The sequence below is a fragment of the Culex quinquefasciatus genome, chromosome 3 (genome assembly GCF_015732765.1).
Source record: "Culex quinquefasciatus strain JHB chromosome 3, VPISU_Cqui_1.0_pri_paternal, whole genome shotgun sequence".
NCBI classification, from domain to species: domain Eukaryota; kingdom Metazoa; phylum Arthropoda; class Insecta; order Diptera; family Culicidae; genus Culex; species Culex quinquefasciatus.
Window position 1 is genome coordinate 18,182,044 of NC_051863.1, and position 20,579 is coordinate 18,202,622.

Here is a 20,579-nt window from a genome sequence, read left to right on the forward strand (position 1 = left end):
AGGGGAAATGTACATGATGCCTTTTGAAATGTTGCTGTCGATTCAGGCTATAAACTTACCAGCAACAGCACCGCCTCAAGTAAGCACGCAAATTTATGCCCCTTACTGGCCAAAAACATCAAATTTAATGCACTTTTGATCATAACTTCTAACTATTTTGCGAGACCATTTCTCATCATTTTGGTGGCACACGCAAGATGAGAGCTTAACTGCTTAAGTCGTCATCAATATCTTTTCACTTGCACTAAAGATTTCAAAGCGCTTAAGATATATGAATACATATATGATATATGATATATGATACATGAAAATATTTAGCAATCGCATTCAAAAAAACAAACGCGCCAAGTCTTTTGACGTTTAACTTTTGACGACCCATTCCATCGAAGGCTGAAGAATCAATTCATCAATTTTGGCAACACTAAGCAGACCCAAAAGAGACGCTGAAAAAAAATATTAGGCTAAAAAAGGAAAATGGGCGTTGCCCAATGCACTCGACTGATTAGAATGCATTTGGGATTTTTTTCATGCTTGTAAAAGGAATAACATAACTTTTAATAAAAGTGAAAATAAACAGAAATGTTCACAAAAAGTTGCTCTACTCGTTGGTGTACTTGGTTTTAGTAAATTTCAAGGAACACTCCAGATTATCCAGCATCATCCAAACACGACCGCTTATTTGGCTTCAAATGGGTATATTTCCCCTACTTTTCTGAGTTTTTACCCTTCAAAATTTACGCCCCGTTTCCTCAATCTGCGTGCCTCTAATGTTGACAGGTCAGAACTTTGACACTCAATCAAAGCTAATTAAAAGCGTTTTCAACTGAAATCGAGTGATAAATAGCTCAATAAGAAGTGAGCAAGCAAGTTTCTATCAAAAGTTTTGCCAAATTAGTTGTTGAAATAGTGAAAATCAACAAATTTGATGGAGTTAAAGCGAGTGCTTAACCTGCCAAACAAACGAGAATTTCCCCTAAAAGGGGTTTCGTTTACTTAAACAACATACAAATTGCACGACTGGGAAATATAAATTAAGCATTCATAAAACGAAAAAAAAAAAACAAATGCAAATCTCACAAAACCATAAACAAGAGTGTGATTTAGATTTCTGTTTAATGAATTTTTAGTATAATGTTTTGAATTTAAAATTCATGACTGAATACTTATTCAGACTTTTCAGTTCGTTTTCTCAACTTGACAATTCTGAGCAAATGTGGACAAAAAATGTCACTATCTTATCTCTGGACTAGATGACGGTCTCATTAGATCCGTCTTGAGTTCCCATAAGTCTCTATGCGAAATCAGCAAGTTTAGTAAAGTACTTCACTTTCAAAGTATACAACATTAGGGTGGAATCTTGTTGTATGAGAAAATTGAAAATGATGAAAATCCAACCAGCAACACATTTTTTGGGTCCCTTTTAGGGTCTCAAACATTCTCCCAAAATTTGGTAGCGATTGGTTAAGCCCACGATTGGCGCAAAGCGAATGAAATTTGTATGGAAATTACTATGGGGAAACTAGCATTTTTACATTTTTCAATTTACAAATTCATGTTTTATTATTTTATGAAACCAACACCAACAACCAAATTTTCAAACTTAAAAATGTGAAAATGCAAGTTTCCCCATAGTAATTTCCATACAAATTTCATTCGCTTTGCGCCAATCGTGGGCTTAATCAATCGCTACCAAATTTTGGGAGGATGTTTGGGATCCTAAAAGGGACTCAAAAAATGTGTTGCTGAAAAAAACAATTTTCGATTCCACCCTAAATACAACTTGCTCTTTTGAATAAATATTGAAATAATCATCATTTTCAAAGAACACAATTTATGCTCTTTCGATATATTGCGCGTATTGAGAAAATATCAGTTTTGGTGATTTTCTTGTATGGGTCTCAAAGATACGAGCGCAAGAGTTTTTTCAATTGATCCTAGCAATCTTGTTGATTTTGGCGTTCTGTGGCTGACAGCTCACCTTAAAATTTTCAGCTCAAGTGTATCATTTTGTTTTTTTGTGGGTTTTTTTCCGGAAACAAGTGATTTTAACGGAAAATATGAATATTAATTAAAATTGAACTACTTTCTTTTATTGCTTTTCTATTGATTCGAATATGGAGCCTCTTCCCAGAATTAAGAAAAAACGGAATCGACGTAACACCTTATAATGTGGCCCTCTTAAACCTTGCGGTTTCGTCAACGGATCCACAGGCGTGTATCGTTCTTTTTTGCGACAAGACTCCGCCTCCCGGGTCTCCTAAGTGTGAAGGTATGGGCACGGGGAGAGGGCACCGAATACCTATATTTACACTTAGAATTTTTTGCGTCCGCCCCGGGATTCGAACCGGCAACCTCTGGATTGTGAGTCCAGTGCGCGGTCCGATTGATCCACACAGGCAGACTTTAGACAGTTAGAATTTCTGTGTAAAGAAGGCAATTGCACACCGTTAAATGGGTCACATTCGGTTGATCCGCGTGATGTCCTGGTCCGGGTTTTTTGCGATCTTCAACTGGGTCGGTTCAGGAATCATTGGCTCTTCAAGCCACACAATTAATCTAAGCTTTCTGTTAAGTTCTTTGGTGTAGTTGATTTCTTCGGAATCTTCAGCCAGATCTTTAAAAAAAAAAAATCTCAAGGCCTTTACAAATTTTATGAGCGAGATGCTCGAATCCCAGCTCGAGATGAAACACTTGACTTTTTTAGTAAAACTATCCACGCAAGCGGTTCATTAAGTTATAAACAAGTTAGTTTTTTCTTATATTTCGTTTATATTTTGTTCTTTTCACAGTTCACATCACATTCAATTTGTATTTTTTTTGTAAGTAAGCTTGTGGTGTATGTTGGCCACCTCCCGGGCCGGTACCGACTACCAGGTTTACGTCGCTGGTGGATTAGGGCGCCAGTACGATGGTCGTGGCTATGGAGAGTGCTTCGCTTGCCGTTGCGTTGTGCAGGTTGATCTGGAAAATCGAGATGTTTTAAAGAATTAAAAAAATATATGCCCTCCAATTCACCTTCCTACCATCGACCCGACACAGGTTCCAACATCCCCGACACTCCACCGAGCCCAAACAGGACTTGGAAACGACATAGCACGGACACCGCTGTCCACAGTAGGTCCCGGGGTAGCCGTCGCATTTCCGCACCGATTACTCTGCACTTCAACAGTTGCTTCGTCTACACTCGGATTGGCCAGCCAAAGTCGTCGTACCGGCCATTCCGGACGATGTCGCAGCCGCCGTCGCCATTTATACAAAAAATACTTCAGGAAAATGGTTTGATTTAGGAATTCCACTAAAATTACCCGTACGCATTATCACTATTTTCTCAAATTGACAGACAACTTTACTTTGATTTTTTCTAAGCCTACTCTCTTATCTATACCGTTTCATTGCGACGATATCTTTCTGCGGCGATTAATTGGAGCGCAGGATTCTAATTTTTCTCGAAATTATTAATATAAGACTTTGCGACAGAATCGATCAAAAGTGTTAAAAAACTGCAATTATTCAATTTTGCATTTCAGGATTAAAAATTGAAAATATTTTAGAATGTATTTTTGACAGTTTCATAATAATTCAATGAATCAATAATTCAGAGCACACAATTAAGAAAATACTTTTTTCAACGTCATTTCGGACAAGTTTCCCAATTTTACGACGTCACATCCCACAGTTCGTGTCAAGTCTTCTGTTGTTGTTTTATTGCCTCCCGCCATCGCGTGTGTCGCCTCGATTAACACTTCTTCTCTCTCTCTCCACTTTTGTTCGTTCGCTCTCGCGCTTCCTCTCTCACTTGAATTTCCCCCAACGAGATACCTACTACGACGGGGCTGATGTTTTGCTTTCTTCCCTTTTCCACCCGTCCTCTCACTCAACCATTCCTCACAGAAAAAGTTGCTCACCGCAAAAAAATACGAAAAATACGCCACGCCACGCATGTGTTGATTCTCTCTCTCATTTTTCGAGAGTGCAGAGAGAGGGAGAGAGTGTGATTCTCTCTCGCGTTCGTTCTGTTTTCGTTTTGGCCAGCTGCTGCGCGGCGACACTCGCTACAGTCGTTGCAGCGATTCACGGCTCATTCCGTGTTGGTTCGGTTTCCGGAGTGGTCGAGAATTTTTCCGCGCATAATCCGTTCATGTGACTTGTTGTGACTCTGCGTGTGTGAGTGTTGGTGTGTGTGTTTGCACACAGAGTGCATCTCGCTCTTTAATATCTGTTGCAATCGCCCGCTCATCCAAGGGATCGCGTTGTTGCATTTTTCGTTCGTTCTGCTTCGTAATTTATACCTTTTTTACGTTATTTTTTTTCTGTTTGTTAATATAAGTGTGTGCGGAGAATTTAGCGTGAGTGTGCGCGCGCGGTAACAGAAATTTACAACAGAATCCACGAGATACACAAAAAAAAAAATCTTCGGAAAAAGTGGAAGTAAATTCGGCGAGTGCGCGCGTGAAAGCTTGTGTTTTCTTCTACTTTCGTGAGTGAAAATTTAAATTTAGTATTTCCCGAACTCGGAACTTGGACCTAGGGCGAGGTGCGGGTACAACGGGTATTTTTCGCTGTGAAAAGTGACTCTATACTAGATCGCACCGTCGAGAAGAGAGATAGATAGGAAAGAGCGCGCGCGTGGAAGCTGATGTGGAAGCACCCCAGGTTCGGAAAAGTTACGAAGAAGTGGAAGCCAAGCCTAGAGACCAAAGGAAACAGTCCGTTCTAGGCAGTGTAGCCATCGGGTGTAGTTGAACAGCACATCTCGAAGCAGCAAAACTGTGTGTCGTGCACAGAGTACGTGCAGAAATGTAAGTACAATTTCTGTTGAATCGTTGCGCAAAATTGGTTGAAGGTGGATGGGAAGTTGAAAAATTTCAATACCATTTCGAGCTGGGGAGACCATAGCAGGCTCTGCGCGAGGTTGTATTTGTAGCTAGCATTGATGATTTTGCAGCCGACGATACTGCCACATCTAGCCATGGCCATGATGTGTGTGCCAACCGAGCGAACAACGTGAGCACATGACATGTGGTGGTGGTGTCACTGTGTACACGCGTCTGTGTGCATGTCATGTGCGCACAAAAAAAACGAGCCAGACTACTTCGATCGGAAGTCCCGGGCAAGCTCTCTAGAGTGTTCCGAAGTCGCTTCCGGGGGAACAAAGAAGTGTTTTGAAGGTACCAATTTGGCCCGAGCCGTCTCAACAGAAGCTTGTCTGGGTCAATCATATACCATGTAAATGACATCTGGACCAGCAAAAACCATCAATCGTTGAAAAAGCACATACTTTCTGTAGTCCAATTTATAAAATGAATCATCAGCGATTTACTCGAAGCTGAACCGGTTCCAACGGCGTCCACCCAAAAGTTGAAAAAGCCACTTCATCAAAAAAAAAACTTCAAGTAATAACACACATTCACGACTGGAAAGTGCTGAACAAAGCCGATGAAACGCCACACGAACCGATTGGGCCGATGTTGATGGTGGTTGTGGTGCCACAGAGAACGCACTGCGTATTATCGTCATCAAATCCCGGAAAGTGGCCGTGGCAGTTTCTGGCCAATACCTCCATCCCATCAATCCCGAGAAGCTGAAGCACTTTGGGGCCGGCCAGAACAAGAGAAAGAGCAAAAGAGAGTGTGGTAAATATTTGTTATTATAATATAGTTTCCTGGCATGGGTTCTGCTGGGCCGATGCTGCCTTCGCCCATCTATCCATCTATATACACAATCCCGTTCCGCGGTGATTTGTGCGTACGAAGACTGGCCACACCGACCCTGCTGTATACGCGCATTCCGGTATACGCGTTAGCTGCTGGCAGTGTACGCGTGAGCTTACGTGTCGATCACCACCACCTTCTACGCACCGTATAAAGTTGGATTATTACTCACGGAGGAGCAGTCCAGCACTGATTCAATTTGAGTAGAGTGATGGGTTGCTCAAATTTTCAAGCAGACTTAGATTCAAAAAATAAATTCTTTCCTTAACCAACCTCCGTACCTACAAACCCTTCTCTCTCGAGGTTCAAACTGAGTCTAAGCTCTAATCATCTGACTCATCTTAGAATTGTTCAGTTGATCAATAACATATTCATTGAAATCTCTGTTAATTCGATTGTGAGCTCATAACTTAAGACAGGGTTGCCAAATTTGGGGCATATTTATTTGTCGGGGAGATTTCTTTTATGCTTAACTTTTGATGCACTTTATCAAACTCTGATTTTTTAAATAAATAGTAAAGTCAGTTTTTTATTCTGAGTCGATATGTATGCGTGAAGATTGTACGATGCATATTTTACTATATTTATCATATTATTTACCTTTTTCTCTGCGATGAAGGCAAACTTCACTAATACTGTCTATACTGCTCGAAGCAGCAATTGAAAGCCAAGAATCTGACTAGGCAGATTCGTTCAAGGTATTATTTTTTCATTGTTGGAATATTCAATTACATTAAAATGTTATTAGAAATACGAAATTGTGAATTTATTATATTCTATTAAAATGAATTTATATAAATTGAATGTTCTTGATATTTACAATATTTATATGATATAAATAATAAACCTTGTATTTTGAACTGACAAACTTCCAAGTGTCATCTGTTTCAAGTAGGACACTGTGTGTCCGGCTTGGTGTCGCTCCAGGTCTTTCTATACATAGCGTCAGCATATACGCGATGTTCGGAAGAGTGTACATGTGAAAGCATAATTCGCCAAGCACATAACCCGCAAGCATACCTATTGCTGCACACACCCTTAACTGGTCGTTCACACGCGCACACACACACACCACCGATTCTCTCGGCAGAGGCACTTTGTTATCGCCAACAGCCGGGCACTACTGGGCTGGGAGCCGACAAACGGTCCCCGGCTACAAACACTGGTCTGGCTTCCTCTTCAATGTGATGGGTCGTTTCGCCGAAATATTTTGTAGGAGTAGTGTATTGAAAAATGAGTCGAGTTATCAGAAGTTTCCGTTCATTTTTGAAATTGAAATTTATCGTTGCTATATTACAAGATATTTGAAGTTCATTTCGATCTAAACAAAACAAATGAATATAGGATAACCTTATCTAAAATAATGAACACTCAAATTATATTTACATATTTTTAGAAGCCAAATCTGGAGTTTTTTTTTTTTGAAAAGGTCCAATAAACCAAATTTCCAGTTTTTACTTTTTGGGTGTTTTAAAACCGCCTTGAATCAGGGGTATTAAAAAATACTCAAAAAGCAAAAACTGAAAATTTGGTTTATTGGACCTTTTCAAAAAAAAAACTCCAGAGATATTTGTTGGAAATGATGCCAACATGCGACACTTCGCTTTATAGGTAATCACAACACCTTCCAGATGAGTCAGTCGTTAAATCCGAATATTTGATTACTCTATGTAAATGTTTGTGCACCAAGATGTGATTAAATGAACATAAAATTATGATTGTTGACCAATAATATTTAAAGTAAATCATAAAATCTGTAAGTGTAGTTAACATTTTATGAAAAATCAAATTTTGTTTTTTTTTTTTTTTCAATTTGAAATCAATAAGATTTTTTCTGCGACTTATATTATCAACTTTCTGAAAGTCATAAAATTCTTGTAACACCGTGAGTGTGTGTTAGTGTGCTCTGTACAATCCCACGTACCGAGCACCCTTCACGCGGTCGACCCGTCTTCTGTCCTCTGACGGTACGTTTGATTCACACAAAAAAATAACAAGAGAGAGAGAGAGATCGAAGAACAGCGAGAGAGCAAACCGAAAATACTCACACAGAAGAGCGCACACGTGAGTGAAAATTGGCACGCGGGTTGAAAAATGTGCGCGCTTGCGCTGGTGTGCGTGCGTGCAGGCAGGCTTGCACAATGTTTACACGACGGCGGCGGCGACGCCGTGGTGGTGTTAGTGTGTTAGGGAACGATGCAACTGGGCGCGCGCGGAGGGTGTAAAAGTGGGCTTGTTGACGACGACGTGATCTAGGCAGGCTTCGCAAACGTGTTCGTACACGCAAGGGCAGGAGAGTGGCTCGCTTGCAGCGGCCTGCTTCGATGTGTGCGTTTGTTTTGCAAACAAGCTCTGAAAATCGAGCGGCGGAACGACCGCGCCGACAAGCGATGACGAGTCTCCTCCGCCGACAAACCGTTTCGAGAAGTGGCGTTGGTTACACGTCCGGCCTCAGTCTGAGTTGCTCTCCATCGGAGCTTGTGCAGCCCCTCAGTGTGACAGATAAAGAAGTGATCAGTAGTGTATAAAAAGTAAGGGTGTAGTTATGTGTAGTGAAGCTTTACAGTGTAGTTCAAAGAATAATGAAAACAAATTTCTATTAAGAAAACAAAGCTATAATCAATAGTGTCCGGAAACATTCTTGAGGTTCTAAGGGTGCAAAGAAAAAAGTGAAACGAAGAACGGGTTATAGCACTCCACACACTGGTCTTCAATCGTGTGTACACGCAGAAGTAGAAATACACACACACACTTACAACAGAAAACCCCTCGGAGGAAGAAGCCGCATAGCTCTCGAAAACGGTAACTTGATGTACATGTACAAACCTACACAGAGATCTGTCTGAAGGGTGGCCGCCTGCCTCGATTGCTTCCGTTCCCTCCGTGTCTAGTGAAAAATCGGTTCTTTGTGACGTCGACCGTTTCTGTCCATGAAGCTACCTAATCAGTCAGTAAGACTCCATCGGGCCTGGGAAACCCTGCCTAGTCCGACACTTTGACAATGGGTCGACCTAACGGTTCTGCACTACCCATCAACCAGACTACTGCGTTCTACTTAAGCCAACCACCCACACACTCTCTCCACTAGAAAACAACCTGAACCAGGCCTGCTAGACCGCGTCTAGGGGTGGCAACTCGACCGTTTTCAAGTTCCTTTGTTTGTCTCGCCGCCGTTCCCAAGACTCAACAACAACCTCTATTACGTGTGTATAGCTACAGGCCTTCGTGTCCCGTGTGCAAGGTCCCAGAATTTGCGTTTCCCACAGGAACGAAATATTTGCACGCAAAAACATAGGCCGGTCCCGGTTACCAACAACGCCTGTGTGCGCGGGGGGTGTTGGCCAGGTCGCGGGTGGGTGTCGTACAGAATACTGCGACGACGTCCAGGATCAACGACCGCGCGCGGGATAAGGCTTTCGGGGGCTCTCTCCCGCTCGCGGGCCATACGCTCACATCCAAGCGGGCTGCAAGTGTTGGTGAAGCTCGGAACGGCCTACTATACTTGGATGACCTCCAGTCTTCTCGCGTGTGACGCGGCTTCGCCGCCCCTCTCCGTCGGTTGCCGTCACGTAGACACTGACTCGTTCTAGCCTGGTTCACTTGAAATTACAAAATAATCTTTTATCCAACTCTAGCGTAAGTCTGCACAACCTGCAGATTACGGATCCCATCCAAAAACCCAAAAAAATACTTCACCAAAACGTCAAATGACGCCATTTCTGCCATCGAACGGTACCTATCCCCCAGCAACTGGATTCGTTCACAGAAACCGGGGGAGAGGGTTTTCCTCTCACTATCAGGAAAAAAACACATGATTCCACCACTACTAGCAGCGCACACAATGCCTGGCCTACTACGACGACCATGCAACGCGCGTTCAACCGCCGCCGCCGGTTCATAATAACATCCCTCCACCTCCTCCAGCGCGTGGCCACCTACACACCATCCTTCCCATGTGCATCCCAGTTGGCGCGGCGTCGTCGTCGGAACAGGGCTTTGTTTGTACACAACATACACGCAAACTTCGCAGTCGGTCACAGTTGGCTGGTGCGCATGTGTCACCTCCCTTCTCCCCCGATCCGATTCTCCGGAGTTGCTGCGCCAATGTCAACGCTTGCTGATACCAAATTTGGTCAAGTTGGAGCATAGAAAAAAAAGACACACAAACATGCAGCGCCGAACGGTGAAGTTGTTTGTTGGGGAATGTTTGAACGGCCCCACTCCCCTTTGCTGACAAATTGACAAAAATATTTGAAAATGAAAACAAAGACTGTGGTTGTCGTCCCCAGTTCTTTCTTGTCAATAATAATGATTGCAGTAAAAATGTACTGCAAAAATTGAAGCGGCCCCAAGCCTACTGCGTTGCATTAACCGCAGAGACAGATTCTGTGAACGGGCCACATTTCACAGAATCACCAGAGGAGGACGGATGCGTGGACATACCGTACGTACCATACCATTTCGGATTGAATGGAGCTTGAAACAGTTGATTTCAACTCACAAAGACAAAAGCTTTTTGAATTTGACGCACTTTTCTCAAACGTCAGAAATCAGAAAAAGTCAAACTTTTTTTTTTCGCAGCTATAATCGTAATGACTAGGGTTAGTGAAATTTCACGATTTCGACAGCGTGAAATCCGCGAAATTTGGCTTTTTCCGCGAAATCCCGTGAATTCATATGTTTGTGTGAAAATGTAACAATTTTTCTCAAAATATTTAATCAAATTCAAAAAGGAATAAAAATAACTTTATGAACTACTATAGAATGAAGCGAGTGAATACCCTGGTTTAATGACTAATATAGGGTTAGTAATTTTTGAAGATTCCGTGAAATTTATCAATTTTCTCAAATCCTTTTTTTTAATTACAACAATAACTTAATAAATATTTCATCCAAAAAGACAATTTCATTAAATATTATAAGTTTTCAATTAAACCGATGCAAATATTTAAAAATGTTTTTGTCTCTCGGCCCTGGCCGAGGTCAAGGGGGAGGGGGCAAAAATCAAAAATATAAAAATTTTAATAACAAGCCATAGTCTTCACATTTAAATGAAAAAGTGTTTTAAAATGCATTTTACACTAGTTCAGTTGTTTTGCAATCATTAGTTTTCAAAAAATCTAAGATCTGACAAAAACAAAAATTGTATCGAAAAAAAAGATTTTGCATCGAAAATTTTCAAAAAATCTTAAGATTTTTTGATAAACCCAAACATGCAAAAAATGATTTTAAACGCAGAAGAATGTATTTTAATTTGATTTCAGCTGGTTGCACTTGAATTTTCATTGAAATTTTGAAGTTTATTGTAAAAATATTTTTTTGCCCCCTGATTTTTCGGGCCAATTTTGAAGGGGGGGGGGGGGTGACAAAAACTTTCAAAAATATTTGTACCACCCTTAAAAAGTTTGAATATACTTGTATGTCAAGTTGATACGAACATTTGAAGAAATATTCAGTACTTGATTTTTTTTAAACTAACTAAATTTAGTAATATTTTCATTCTCTGTATTAAAAATTTTACTGTTATTTTATTTGAATGGTTTAGTTTTGAAAGAAATTAAAAGAATTAAGCTTAAAATAAAATTAAGAGTATTTTTTTATCCTTGTAGTCATATTTTAAAAACATATCAAATTTTCATTTTGGGCCTGTTTAATTTTAACACTATTTATTTATTTGGGTGGATGATTCCAGTGAAAGTTAAAAAATATAGCTTTTTTTTTTGTTTTCGTTTCTCATTTAGAATATAAATTTAAATATTGTTAAAAATGATAATATTTTTGCAAATTGTTGAATTTCGTTTTTGAAAAGTGAGCTTAAACCCTTAAAAATGTGTTTAATTGGCTAAATGTCGCAGAAAATTTAAATTATTTTACTCTGAACGCGCCGAAATCAGGTCCAAACAGATTTTGTGAGCCAGTGCAGATTATGCTCTAGTACAGCAGCACTCACTTCAACAGCATAACACAAATACCAATAATAACAGGACATCAGTGAGTGTCTGGAGTTTAGGGTTCAAATTAAGTAGCTTTGGCCAGCAGAAACCGACTAACGGTTGGTCATTGCTCTGCAGACCGTACTACTGACCAGTTCAGACCATATCAGACGCAGATTAGCTAAGATTAAGTGTTTACAGTCCACTATTTAGCCCGTCCAATTAACTGACCGCGAATAAAACCTGACGAATCAAGAATAAATGTTTTCTGTTTAATCCGCGAGTTCTAATTTACAAGAAAGATCCGATTTTGCAAGGCACCGGGAATCTGACGCTAGTATGTGCGCAAACATATTTTGGTCCTTCGAGCCGGATCCGTAAGGTTCCGGTTCCCCTGGTGCCTGCAAATCGCTTTAAAGAGGACAGTTCAGTCGTGTAAAAGTGTACCTGTGCAAAACAAAAAGTGCATCGCGATGGCGCTGAAGTCGGCGCAAAACAATCTCCAGCTGGAATCCACGGAGAAGAAGATTCCGCCATCATCCGCCTCTTGCGACACTTGCGACGGTGCAAGAAAAAGTCTGCGAAGAAAGTGAGCTACTGAGCAACTCGGGCGGTGACAGATGTGCGCGGACAGACCGAAAGCGACAACCGATGACGTTTCTCGGTTTGTTTTGATCGCGAATTCGGTGTCGATCGCGAAACAGTTCTGCTTCAGTTCGGTGCAGTTTCAGCCGGGAAAACTGTTCGGTCCGTCGGTCGATCACGGGAAAAACGGTGAAGTTTCGGTCGGAAAACAGCTCGGTGGTGTTTTTTAGTGTTTTCGGTCGCGAAAAAGTCGGTGCGCCTTCGGATTAAGTGTGTGGGTGTTGTGCAGTGCAGGTCTGAGGACCACTTGGCCGCTAAAGAGTTAGCCCTTTGAAAATCGGTTCCGTTGATCGGTCGCAACGAGACGACAAAGATGCAGTTTGTGTAGTGGACTGCGGAAGATTTTTACGGTCGAAAAGTGCAGTGCAATAACAATCAGACCAGTATTGAAGAACTGTCCAGTCCGGTGCCAGTGATCCTGGCTAGCCAGTGCAACGAATCGTTGCAAGTGCCCGTTCAGTGAAAAAAGCCCGTACACGAACTCACACCCCGATCAGCTGCAGTGTGTTTTGCTATGCACTGCACCCAGTCAGCAGAAAAAGTCAGAGGCGTCGCCTAGGGCGCCCACGACGGGTGCGTGAGTATTTTTGGTCAGAATCTACGTGCATTGATGCACATTACGGTGCATCTCGCGTCAGCTGTTCAGCACAGACGTGAAGCAGGGCATCGGCGAGCTTTGGTGTGGCAGTTTTGGCGATGATGGAGCAGCAGTTCAGTTCGGCGATTACGATCACTGAAGTTCTACGTCAGATCAGTCAGCAGTTCGACAGCAGTGCAGTCGGCGTTTGCAGCACAGTTTGCCGGCACAGATCAGCCACGTCACCGCAGACTCAGCATGCCACACGCTGATTGGAGGTTGCCAGCAGTAAAGCCTTTCGGGGCGGCACGTCTTGATCGGACGGGTCAGACAGCCGTCCCAAAAGCACTCCAAGTTAAGTACCCTTTCCTTAGAGATGCATTCAGTCGCTCAGGCGTTTTACACTGCAGGTTCGCAGAGCTGGCAGCTCATCACCCAATCAGACCAGTTCCGCTCGTCGCGAGTCAGCGAACGCGCGACGCATCCGACTACAGAACTCGGAGGTTCAGCTGCAACGGAAACGTCGGCCGCGTGTTAAGGACCATCCACCAGGGCCCGGTGGTAACGTCGTCAGCGCACACGGCGATTCAAGCGAAGTCTTCTCCTGGTGCACCGGAGAAGGTCTCAGAAAGACATCCGACTACAGACGGCGGCAGTCCGCCGACAGTTCAACAGAACTTTTCATCTCCAGCGTGCTCTTCCAGATCCAGATCACATCATCACGATCACGGTCGTGTCGAGCTCGGGGTTCAACCGTCTCCCCGCAGCAGCTCATCGGAACGGAGGCACAGCTTGCCTTCGTCAGCTCAGCGAGCAGCCGCTTCATCTGCTCTGCCGTCAGCAACTCTGCGCGTCATTGCAGAGACGAGGATCCAGCCGCAAAGCACTAGGGACGGCGCTGTTTCGATCGGACGGGTTGGAACTGCCGTCCCACCTCAGCCGACAGTTAAGTACCGTAACATTTCTGTTTTCTTTAAGAAACTTAGCGGCTTTTCTGTTAGGTACTCGGCCAGGGTCCTGAGCAGCAGCAACAGCGTGCTCATCTGCGAGCCTTCGGTCAGCGCAATTACGGCGTTTCGTTCCGGCCGGCAGTTAGTCGCGCCAATCACCAGCTGAGCGGTCAGCGATCCACATCTGGTGAAATCAGTTCGTTCTAGCGGTCAGAGTCCGCTGGTGCATCCAGTTTCTTTCTGCTTTCTGTACATCCTGTTTTTGTTTACGGTCAGCGTCTCGAGGCGCTGAATTCATTTGCAGTGGCCGGTAGTTATGTCTACCGCGTCTAGGCTGCCATCTACGGACCAGGTCACACTCTGGTGACCACTACTGACGTCTCTAAGGAGACAACGTCCCCACATTGTGGACAATCCGGACGGCCACCCTCAGTTGGCCAACTTCAGGACATCGGACCACCTGCCACGCGACAGGTCGCAGCCTCAGCGATATGAGGTCCAGGCGTTGTCACTGTTTACACAGCGTCCTGGGTACAACAGTCAGCTGCAACTCCTCTGAGCGTTCGCGGAGGTTTTGCATTTCAGTGCGTATCAGCTGTACAGCACTGAACAGATCCAGAACGCAAACGTCCTGAAGTCATACAACAGACTACAGACAAGGAACAGCAGAAGTGGACAAGACAGGAAGCAGAACAGAATCGATCGTATTAGCAGGGACACAAACCGCACATCCAGTGCGGCGTACGGACAAATCTCGCGGCACACCGGCCGACGAGAAACCGAGCGGACACGGACTGCACACACGGTGCAGCGATACAGATCGCGACGCGCGGCACACTGGCCGACGCATTAACCGACGAGAGAAATCACACGGATCACGATGAGCGGCGCACGGGCCGCAAGTACGACAGGATTGTTGAGACAGTCCAGCAACAGCAGTAAACCGACGGTGGCTCAAGGGCCACAACTGACAACGGCGGGCGGCGCACGCAACAGATCACGATGGATACGACACACTAGTTGTCAACACAACCAGCTTACTACGGCGGGCGGCACCGAAGCCGCAAAACCGAACATTCGAGCACGGAGCAGTCTGCAAATGCAGACGACGGAAGCTGCACTCCGAGAGTGCAGCAGAAGCAGCTCATGGCGAGCGGCACACCAGCCACAGATCAGCGGACCACGGCAAATGGCTGTGGAAATGGCGGGCGGCAAAAATATGCCGCACATACAGCGCTGGATCACCACAACAACAACAGATCCGCACGACAACAGACGGTGATCTCCAGCAATTCAGCACGCCAGAAGCTGAAGCGAAGTTCCAGCACAAGGCAATCGGGGATGGCGCTGTTCTGATCGGACGGGTCGGAACTGCCATCCCGACTCTGCCCAGAGTTAAGTACCATACATTCCAACAGTTTTTCTGGGCATTTACTGGTCTTCCTTAACAGGTGCAGAGCGCTGGAACACTCGGCAGCAATCAACGGTCGCAGACGCAGGAGTGCATCCAGCAAGATGCATTCGGACTCAGCAGCAGTTGCTGTACCAGACGATGGCGAACCAGTTGCAGTCGTCACGCACAGCAGCGACAGCAGACAGAGGGCGACACGATCGTCGTCAACATTAGCGGTAGCAGTTTACCAAACACGGTCGAAGAAAAGAAGAAAAATTGAACAGTGAAAGAACAACACACTGACAGACAAGACTGTTCAGATCAGATCTGTTCAGATTCAGGGCAGTAGACTAATCCATAGGCACTGGTTCAAGTAGGAGTTTAATTAAAATACTAAGTATTTCAAGGCGGGCGGTATGAACGCGCCGAAATCAGGTCCAAACAGATTTTGTGAGCCAGTGCAGATTATGCTCTAGTACAGCAGCACTCACTTCAACAGCATAACACAAATACCAATAATAACAGGACATCAGTGAGTGTCTGGAGTTTAGGGTTCAAATTAAGTAGCTTTGGCCAGCAGAAACCGACTAACGGTTGGTCATTGCTCTGCAGACCGTACTACTGACCAGTTCAGACCATATCAGACGCAGATTAGCTAAGATTAAGTGTTTACAGTCCACTATTTAGCCCGTCCAATTAACTGACCGCGAATAAAACCTGACGAATCAAGAATAAATGTTTTCTGTTTAATCCGCGAGTTCTAATTTACAAGAAAGATCCGATTTTGCAAGGCACCGGGAATCTGACGCTAGTATGTGCGCAAACATACTCATTTTGATCGTAGAAGATTGTTAAATCTTGCTTTGATATTAAATTCAATAAAATGTAAAATGATATAACAGAAGCAAATTAGCGAAAACATTTACGCTTTATAAGTCGAATATTAAAAGAGCAGTTCAGTAAATGAGAATACGCTAGCCCTACATTTTGTTTCAAAATATGTGAAAAACCCATCCCTAAACCAGGAGGATTTTTTTAAATCCTAATTGTTTTGTGTCGCATTCAAAATAAGTGAAGAATGATATATAATGAAGCACAAAAAGTAGTTTATCTGATTTTAACATAGGATTTTCAGAGTCATTTGAACATTTTTAAAGTTCCGCGAAATTTGCGTGAAATTTGGTGTTTTGAAATTGTGGTACCAGTGAAATTTGCAATTTTCGAGCGTGAAAAATCACTAAGCCTAGTAATGACGTACTAGCAAAGAACAAATACTTTTAATTTAAGAAACTTTTCCTTAAAAGTAAATCAACGTCACCGACTGCTTTGAAACTGCTTTTCCCTACCGGAAACCACCGCCACAACCACCAGGCAAAACCCGGAAAAATTACGAATATGCGCAGACATCGCGTGCCTCTTGGTTGTTGTCGATTTTTCCATCACTTTTCCACCGCACACTTGTGTTGGTGCTGTTTTTTTCGCCAATTTTCCTCCCCAGTCTTGTTTGCCGGCTTCTAGAAGGGGGGTAGAGAAGGGGTTCAAACGCCGGAGAAGAGCAACTGGTTGTTCCGATGGACTGCCCACGTGGCTCCCGGAAAAGAAAAACATTTTGTCGCACTTTTCTACGGATTTGTTACCATAGCTCAATGAAAAACCTTTCTGGAGTTTCCAGAGTCTCGGCCCGAAACTTCAAACAGGAACAAAAGCAGCGAACCGAAGATTGGCAATGACGTTTTGGAATTTTGACAGTTTGAACGCATGAATTACCCCATTATCGGTTTCCCGCATGGGTGATGTGGAAATTGTTGCACATGGCTGAAGTTAGAAATTTTGCAACTTGTTTTAATTGATGCTTAATTTCAAAACTTATCTAAAAGATACACTAAAGCCACGATGATTTGATGTGCAATCTTGATCAGAATCACGATAAAAGAGGTTTTTTAGACTTTTTTTTCAGAAAAGTAATTTTTTCGGTTCATCCGCAAACAATCTCATGTTTGTAAACAAACGACGCTACATTGCCAATGTTGTTCGGTAGCTCATATCAGGCCATCGCCGGAGCCCTGGGAGTTTCTTTTGAAAAGATTCTATAAACTATAAACTGTTATAAACGGTATGTTCACGTCCCCTGTAGATTCTGTGCAGATGCGTTCACGCAATCCTCTCTGCGGTAAACACAACGCATTAGGGCTGTGCATGCTTTCGTCGGACTGGCTGTTTCTGGGTTAGATTAGATTAGAAAAGGTCCAACCTCTTTTGTGTTTACACCTTGTTCTGTGTCACGATCCATTCGGCCGAGAAAGTACGCGCATCATGTGCCTCTTCTTTGGTGAAAATTTTACCACTCAAAATAAAAACAATCCCCTCATTTTGCGGTGGTAATGGTGACGTTCCGCGTTGAGTTGCGGCTGTACGTGCTCCAAAAATATAAACAGCAAATAAAAAACCTGACCGCGCCGCGACGCCATCATGGCGTCTGCGCGCCAAATTTGCAATAGTAAATAAAAGTCCGAAAAAAAGTTGATCTAACGATCCTCAAAGGATTCATGTCAAAGAACGTATTCAATGTTAGCAAATAAACAATACAGTTAATGGTTGTGTTTTTGTTCTCCCTTCTTTTTACAGAAACTTGGTAAGCGGGGGAGGCAACTGCTGTAAAATCTAATCTGACGTTTAATTTGGTTGACATTCAAAAGCGACTGAGAAGCCCTTTAGGGGAACGGTGGAAGGGTTTAGTCCTCGCTAATAGGTGAAAGGTGGTAAACTTTAGGAAATCATCAGGCAGTGAATTGATACTGAACCACCCTCGTCCTCAAATCCCCAATTTTGGCACCGAAGTCGACATCGGAACCACGACAGTCACACACTGCATAGCTATTTCGCGCGACCACCTCCAACACGTGAGCGACTATGTAGAGAATCACATGTGTTGTCGGCGGCAAGCCCAAACACACAAGTTCAGAGCAGCCCAGCTCTACAGTATATCGATGAGCACATCACGACGACGACGACCGTGGAGATTGGCCATGAAACAGTGTAAGTGGCACGTTCCACACGCCGGTATCGGCGTACACAGCCAGACTCCGCGGTCTACGCGACGAATCCGAGGGGAATCACGACCGAGCACCAACACCAACGACCAATGCGGTGGTAATTGATGTAGCCTTAGGAGCTGTTTACAACCTTGCTCGGTGGACGCCGAACAACGACGATCAAGGCACCACAATAAAGTGCACCCGAGCCGTTCGGACGCGCGCCTCACGTTCGGCCGCGACAAGGTGGTGTCGAGCGCGCATGTGTCACTCGCGCTGAACAAAGAAATGCTTTCCCAATGCGTCAATCGACGACACAACCACCCCGGAACAGTCTGCATCTGCCAGTAGGCGGCGACAATGTTGATAGGACATTGTACGCGGTGACCTCGTGTCCTTCTGGGCCTGTCAACAAAGTAGCCATCGACTACGGTGCTCTAATGGCGAATTTGACACATGCTGAGACACACAGCCCCGCAGTGCATCGTCGTAGTAGGCCAGTGCTTAGTGAATCACCTACCGGTTGTTGGTCACGTACCTCGTGTGATTCCAGCTAAGAGCGACATCAGCAACCACACCGACAACTGGGTCGAGCTGAAAATAGTCGGAACACATACAGCTTGACCGAAACAGGTTTTTTACCTTAATCGAAGAAGAGTGCCCATAGGGAAAAAGAACCAATTATTGGTTTCAGTTTTCTTGTGTGTTCTGAATATGAAGAGGACTCAGTTCCAGGAATGTTTGAATGTGAGATAAAAGATCAACTTGTTTTACAATATTGAAGAAAAATTGATTGATTAACAACTTTTTAGCAAACGCAGCTAAGATTTTAGTCAAAACGAAAGTTAACTTATCGGCTGTTGGATTTGCCTCAGCAAATCTCTCCGTTATTATAGGTTTGCAACACCTCTTAAATTACTGGTTACTGTTTTCTTGGTACACCCAGAACTGGGCAGCACCATCCGAGAGAATAAAGAACACGATCTGATAGTATAAAGGTACTGTGAACGGACACAGAGGATAAATCCCGAGATTGGCGATAGCGTTATTCTCATGGGTTCATTTTCAAACAAGTTCATTAACCAAAAAAAGTGCCGACATCGAGACTCGAACCCAATACCTTTGACATATCGAACCGCGCCTTTGCCGTATCGGCCACCAAAATTCGATGACTATGAGATGGTCATCTGGCAATATAAGCCACTCAGTGGGATGAACTGTATCAATGAACAAATGAACACAATTTCGTAGTGATTGTGTAAATTTGGAAGGTAATTTTAGAAGGTTAAATATTACCTCTTTTATGATGTAATTTTAACTCAATTTAGACGGAAAAAGCGACATTACACCAGAATAGTTTATGTTTATGTATATGTTTATTTCTTTATGTTCATCTGACACTTTTAGTGATAAAATTACACATTTTCAGAGGTAAAATTACACATTTTTTGTGACAAAAGATCCAGATTTTTTTTTGAAATGGTCCAATAAAGGTACCCGTTGTGAATACATGCTTTTCCCCTATAAGCGTTTTCGAATGTGTTGGATTTCCCGATTTTGAATAATTCTAGATTACTTTTTCGAAACAACCAATGCTTTCCTATGTACATAAGACCTTTTGAAAAAATAAGCGAGAATTAATGCTGATTTTATAAAATAAAATGCAGCAATCGTAATAAAACAATCAGAATATTTGCAAACAAAATGCAAAATATTGCTGAAAAAAAAAGTGAAAAGAAGAAAATCCCTCGCTCATCAACACACACAGTATTAATGAGTGCGTCATGCGTTCTTGCAGGTATGACCTTGCCATTCAAAAGTTTCGAAACTTTTTTTTTATGCTTTACATTTTACATTTGACTGTGTGCAACAATGTGCAAGTAGCGTTGCTCTCGCTCTCTCTCTTTTACACACGTTAAATAAGAGAGGGAGAGCAGGCGCACTCTGTGCGCTCTCCCGACTAGTTATTTTCTCTCTCACGCACACTCGCGCGTTATTGTTTGTTTTCCTCGCGCTTTCTTGTGTTTGTGCAACTTTTTTTTTCGCGTTAATATTTAATCGTCAGCAGATGGGGCGGAAAATAAGTGCAATTTTATTTTTATTTTTATATGCCCTCTAGCAATGCCCGCGCTGAAGAAAAATGCACTTGAAATTTTGATGTAAAATTTACGTAAAATTCATTTTACGTTCAATGTCTTCTTTGTTCTGATGTCTGATTTTCCAATGCCATGTTTTCTGCTGTCTTGGTAAATGTGTCTTTGTGAATTCATATAAGAGCGCAATTGAATCGTTATTAGTGCATTGAACGGAACGGAACAGCTCTTTCTGTTCTTCTTAA

General features: G+C 43.2%; 1 protein-coding gene across 6 annotated transcripts in view; it reads left to right on the top strand.

The window, feature by feature from the left end:
* Nucleotides 1–20,579, top strand: part of LOC6048722 (mucin-5AC) — a 99,672-nt gene that overhangs the window by 17,800 nt on the left and 61,293 nt on the right. The window contains exons 1-2 of one of the 6 annotated variants that reach the window (XM_038264367.1): nucleotides 4,085–4,799; nucleotides 17,835–17,841. The exons of 1 other annotated variant lie outside the window; for it this stretch is intronic. The gene's annotated coding sequence lies outside the window, so the exon portion shown is untranslated. Of the gene's footprint in view, nucleotides 1–4,084; nucleotides 4,800–8,101; nucleotides 8,514–17,834; nucleotides 17,842–20,579 lie in introns of those variants that run through there. 4 more of the 6 variants (XM_038264370.1, XM_038264369.1, XM_038264371.1 and 1 more) reach the window with 4 other exon arrangements.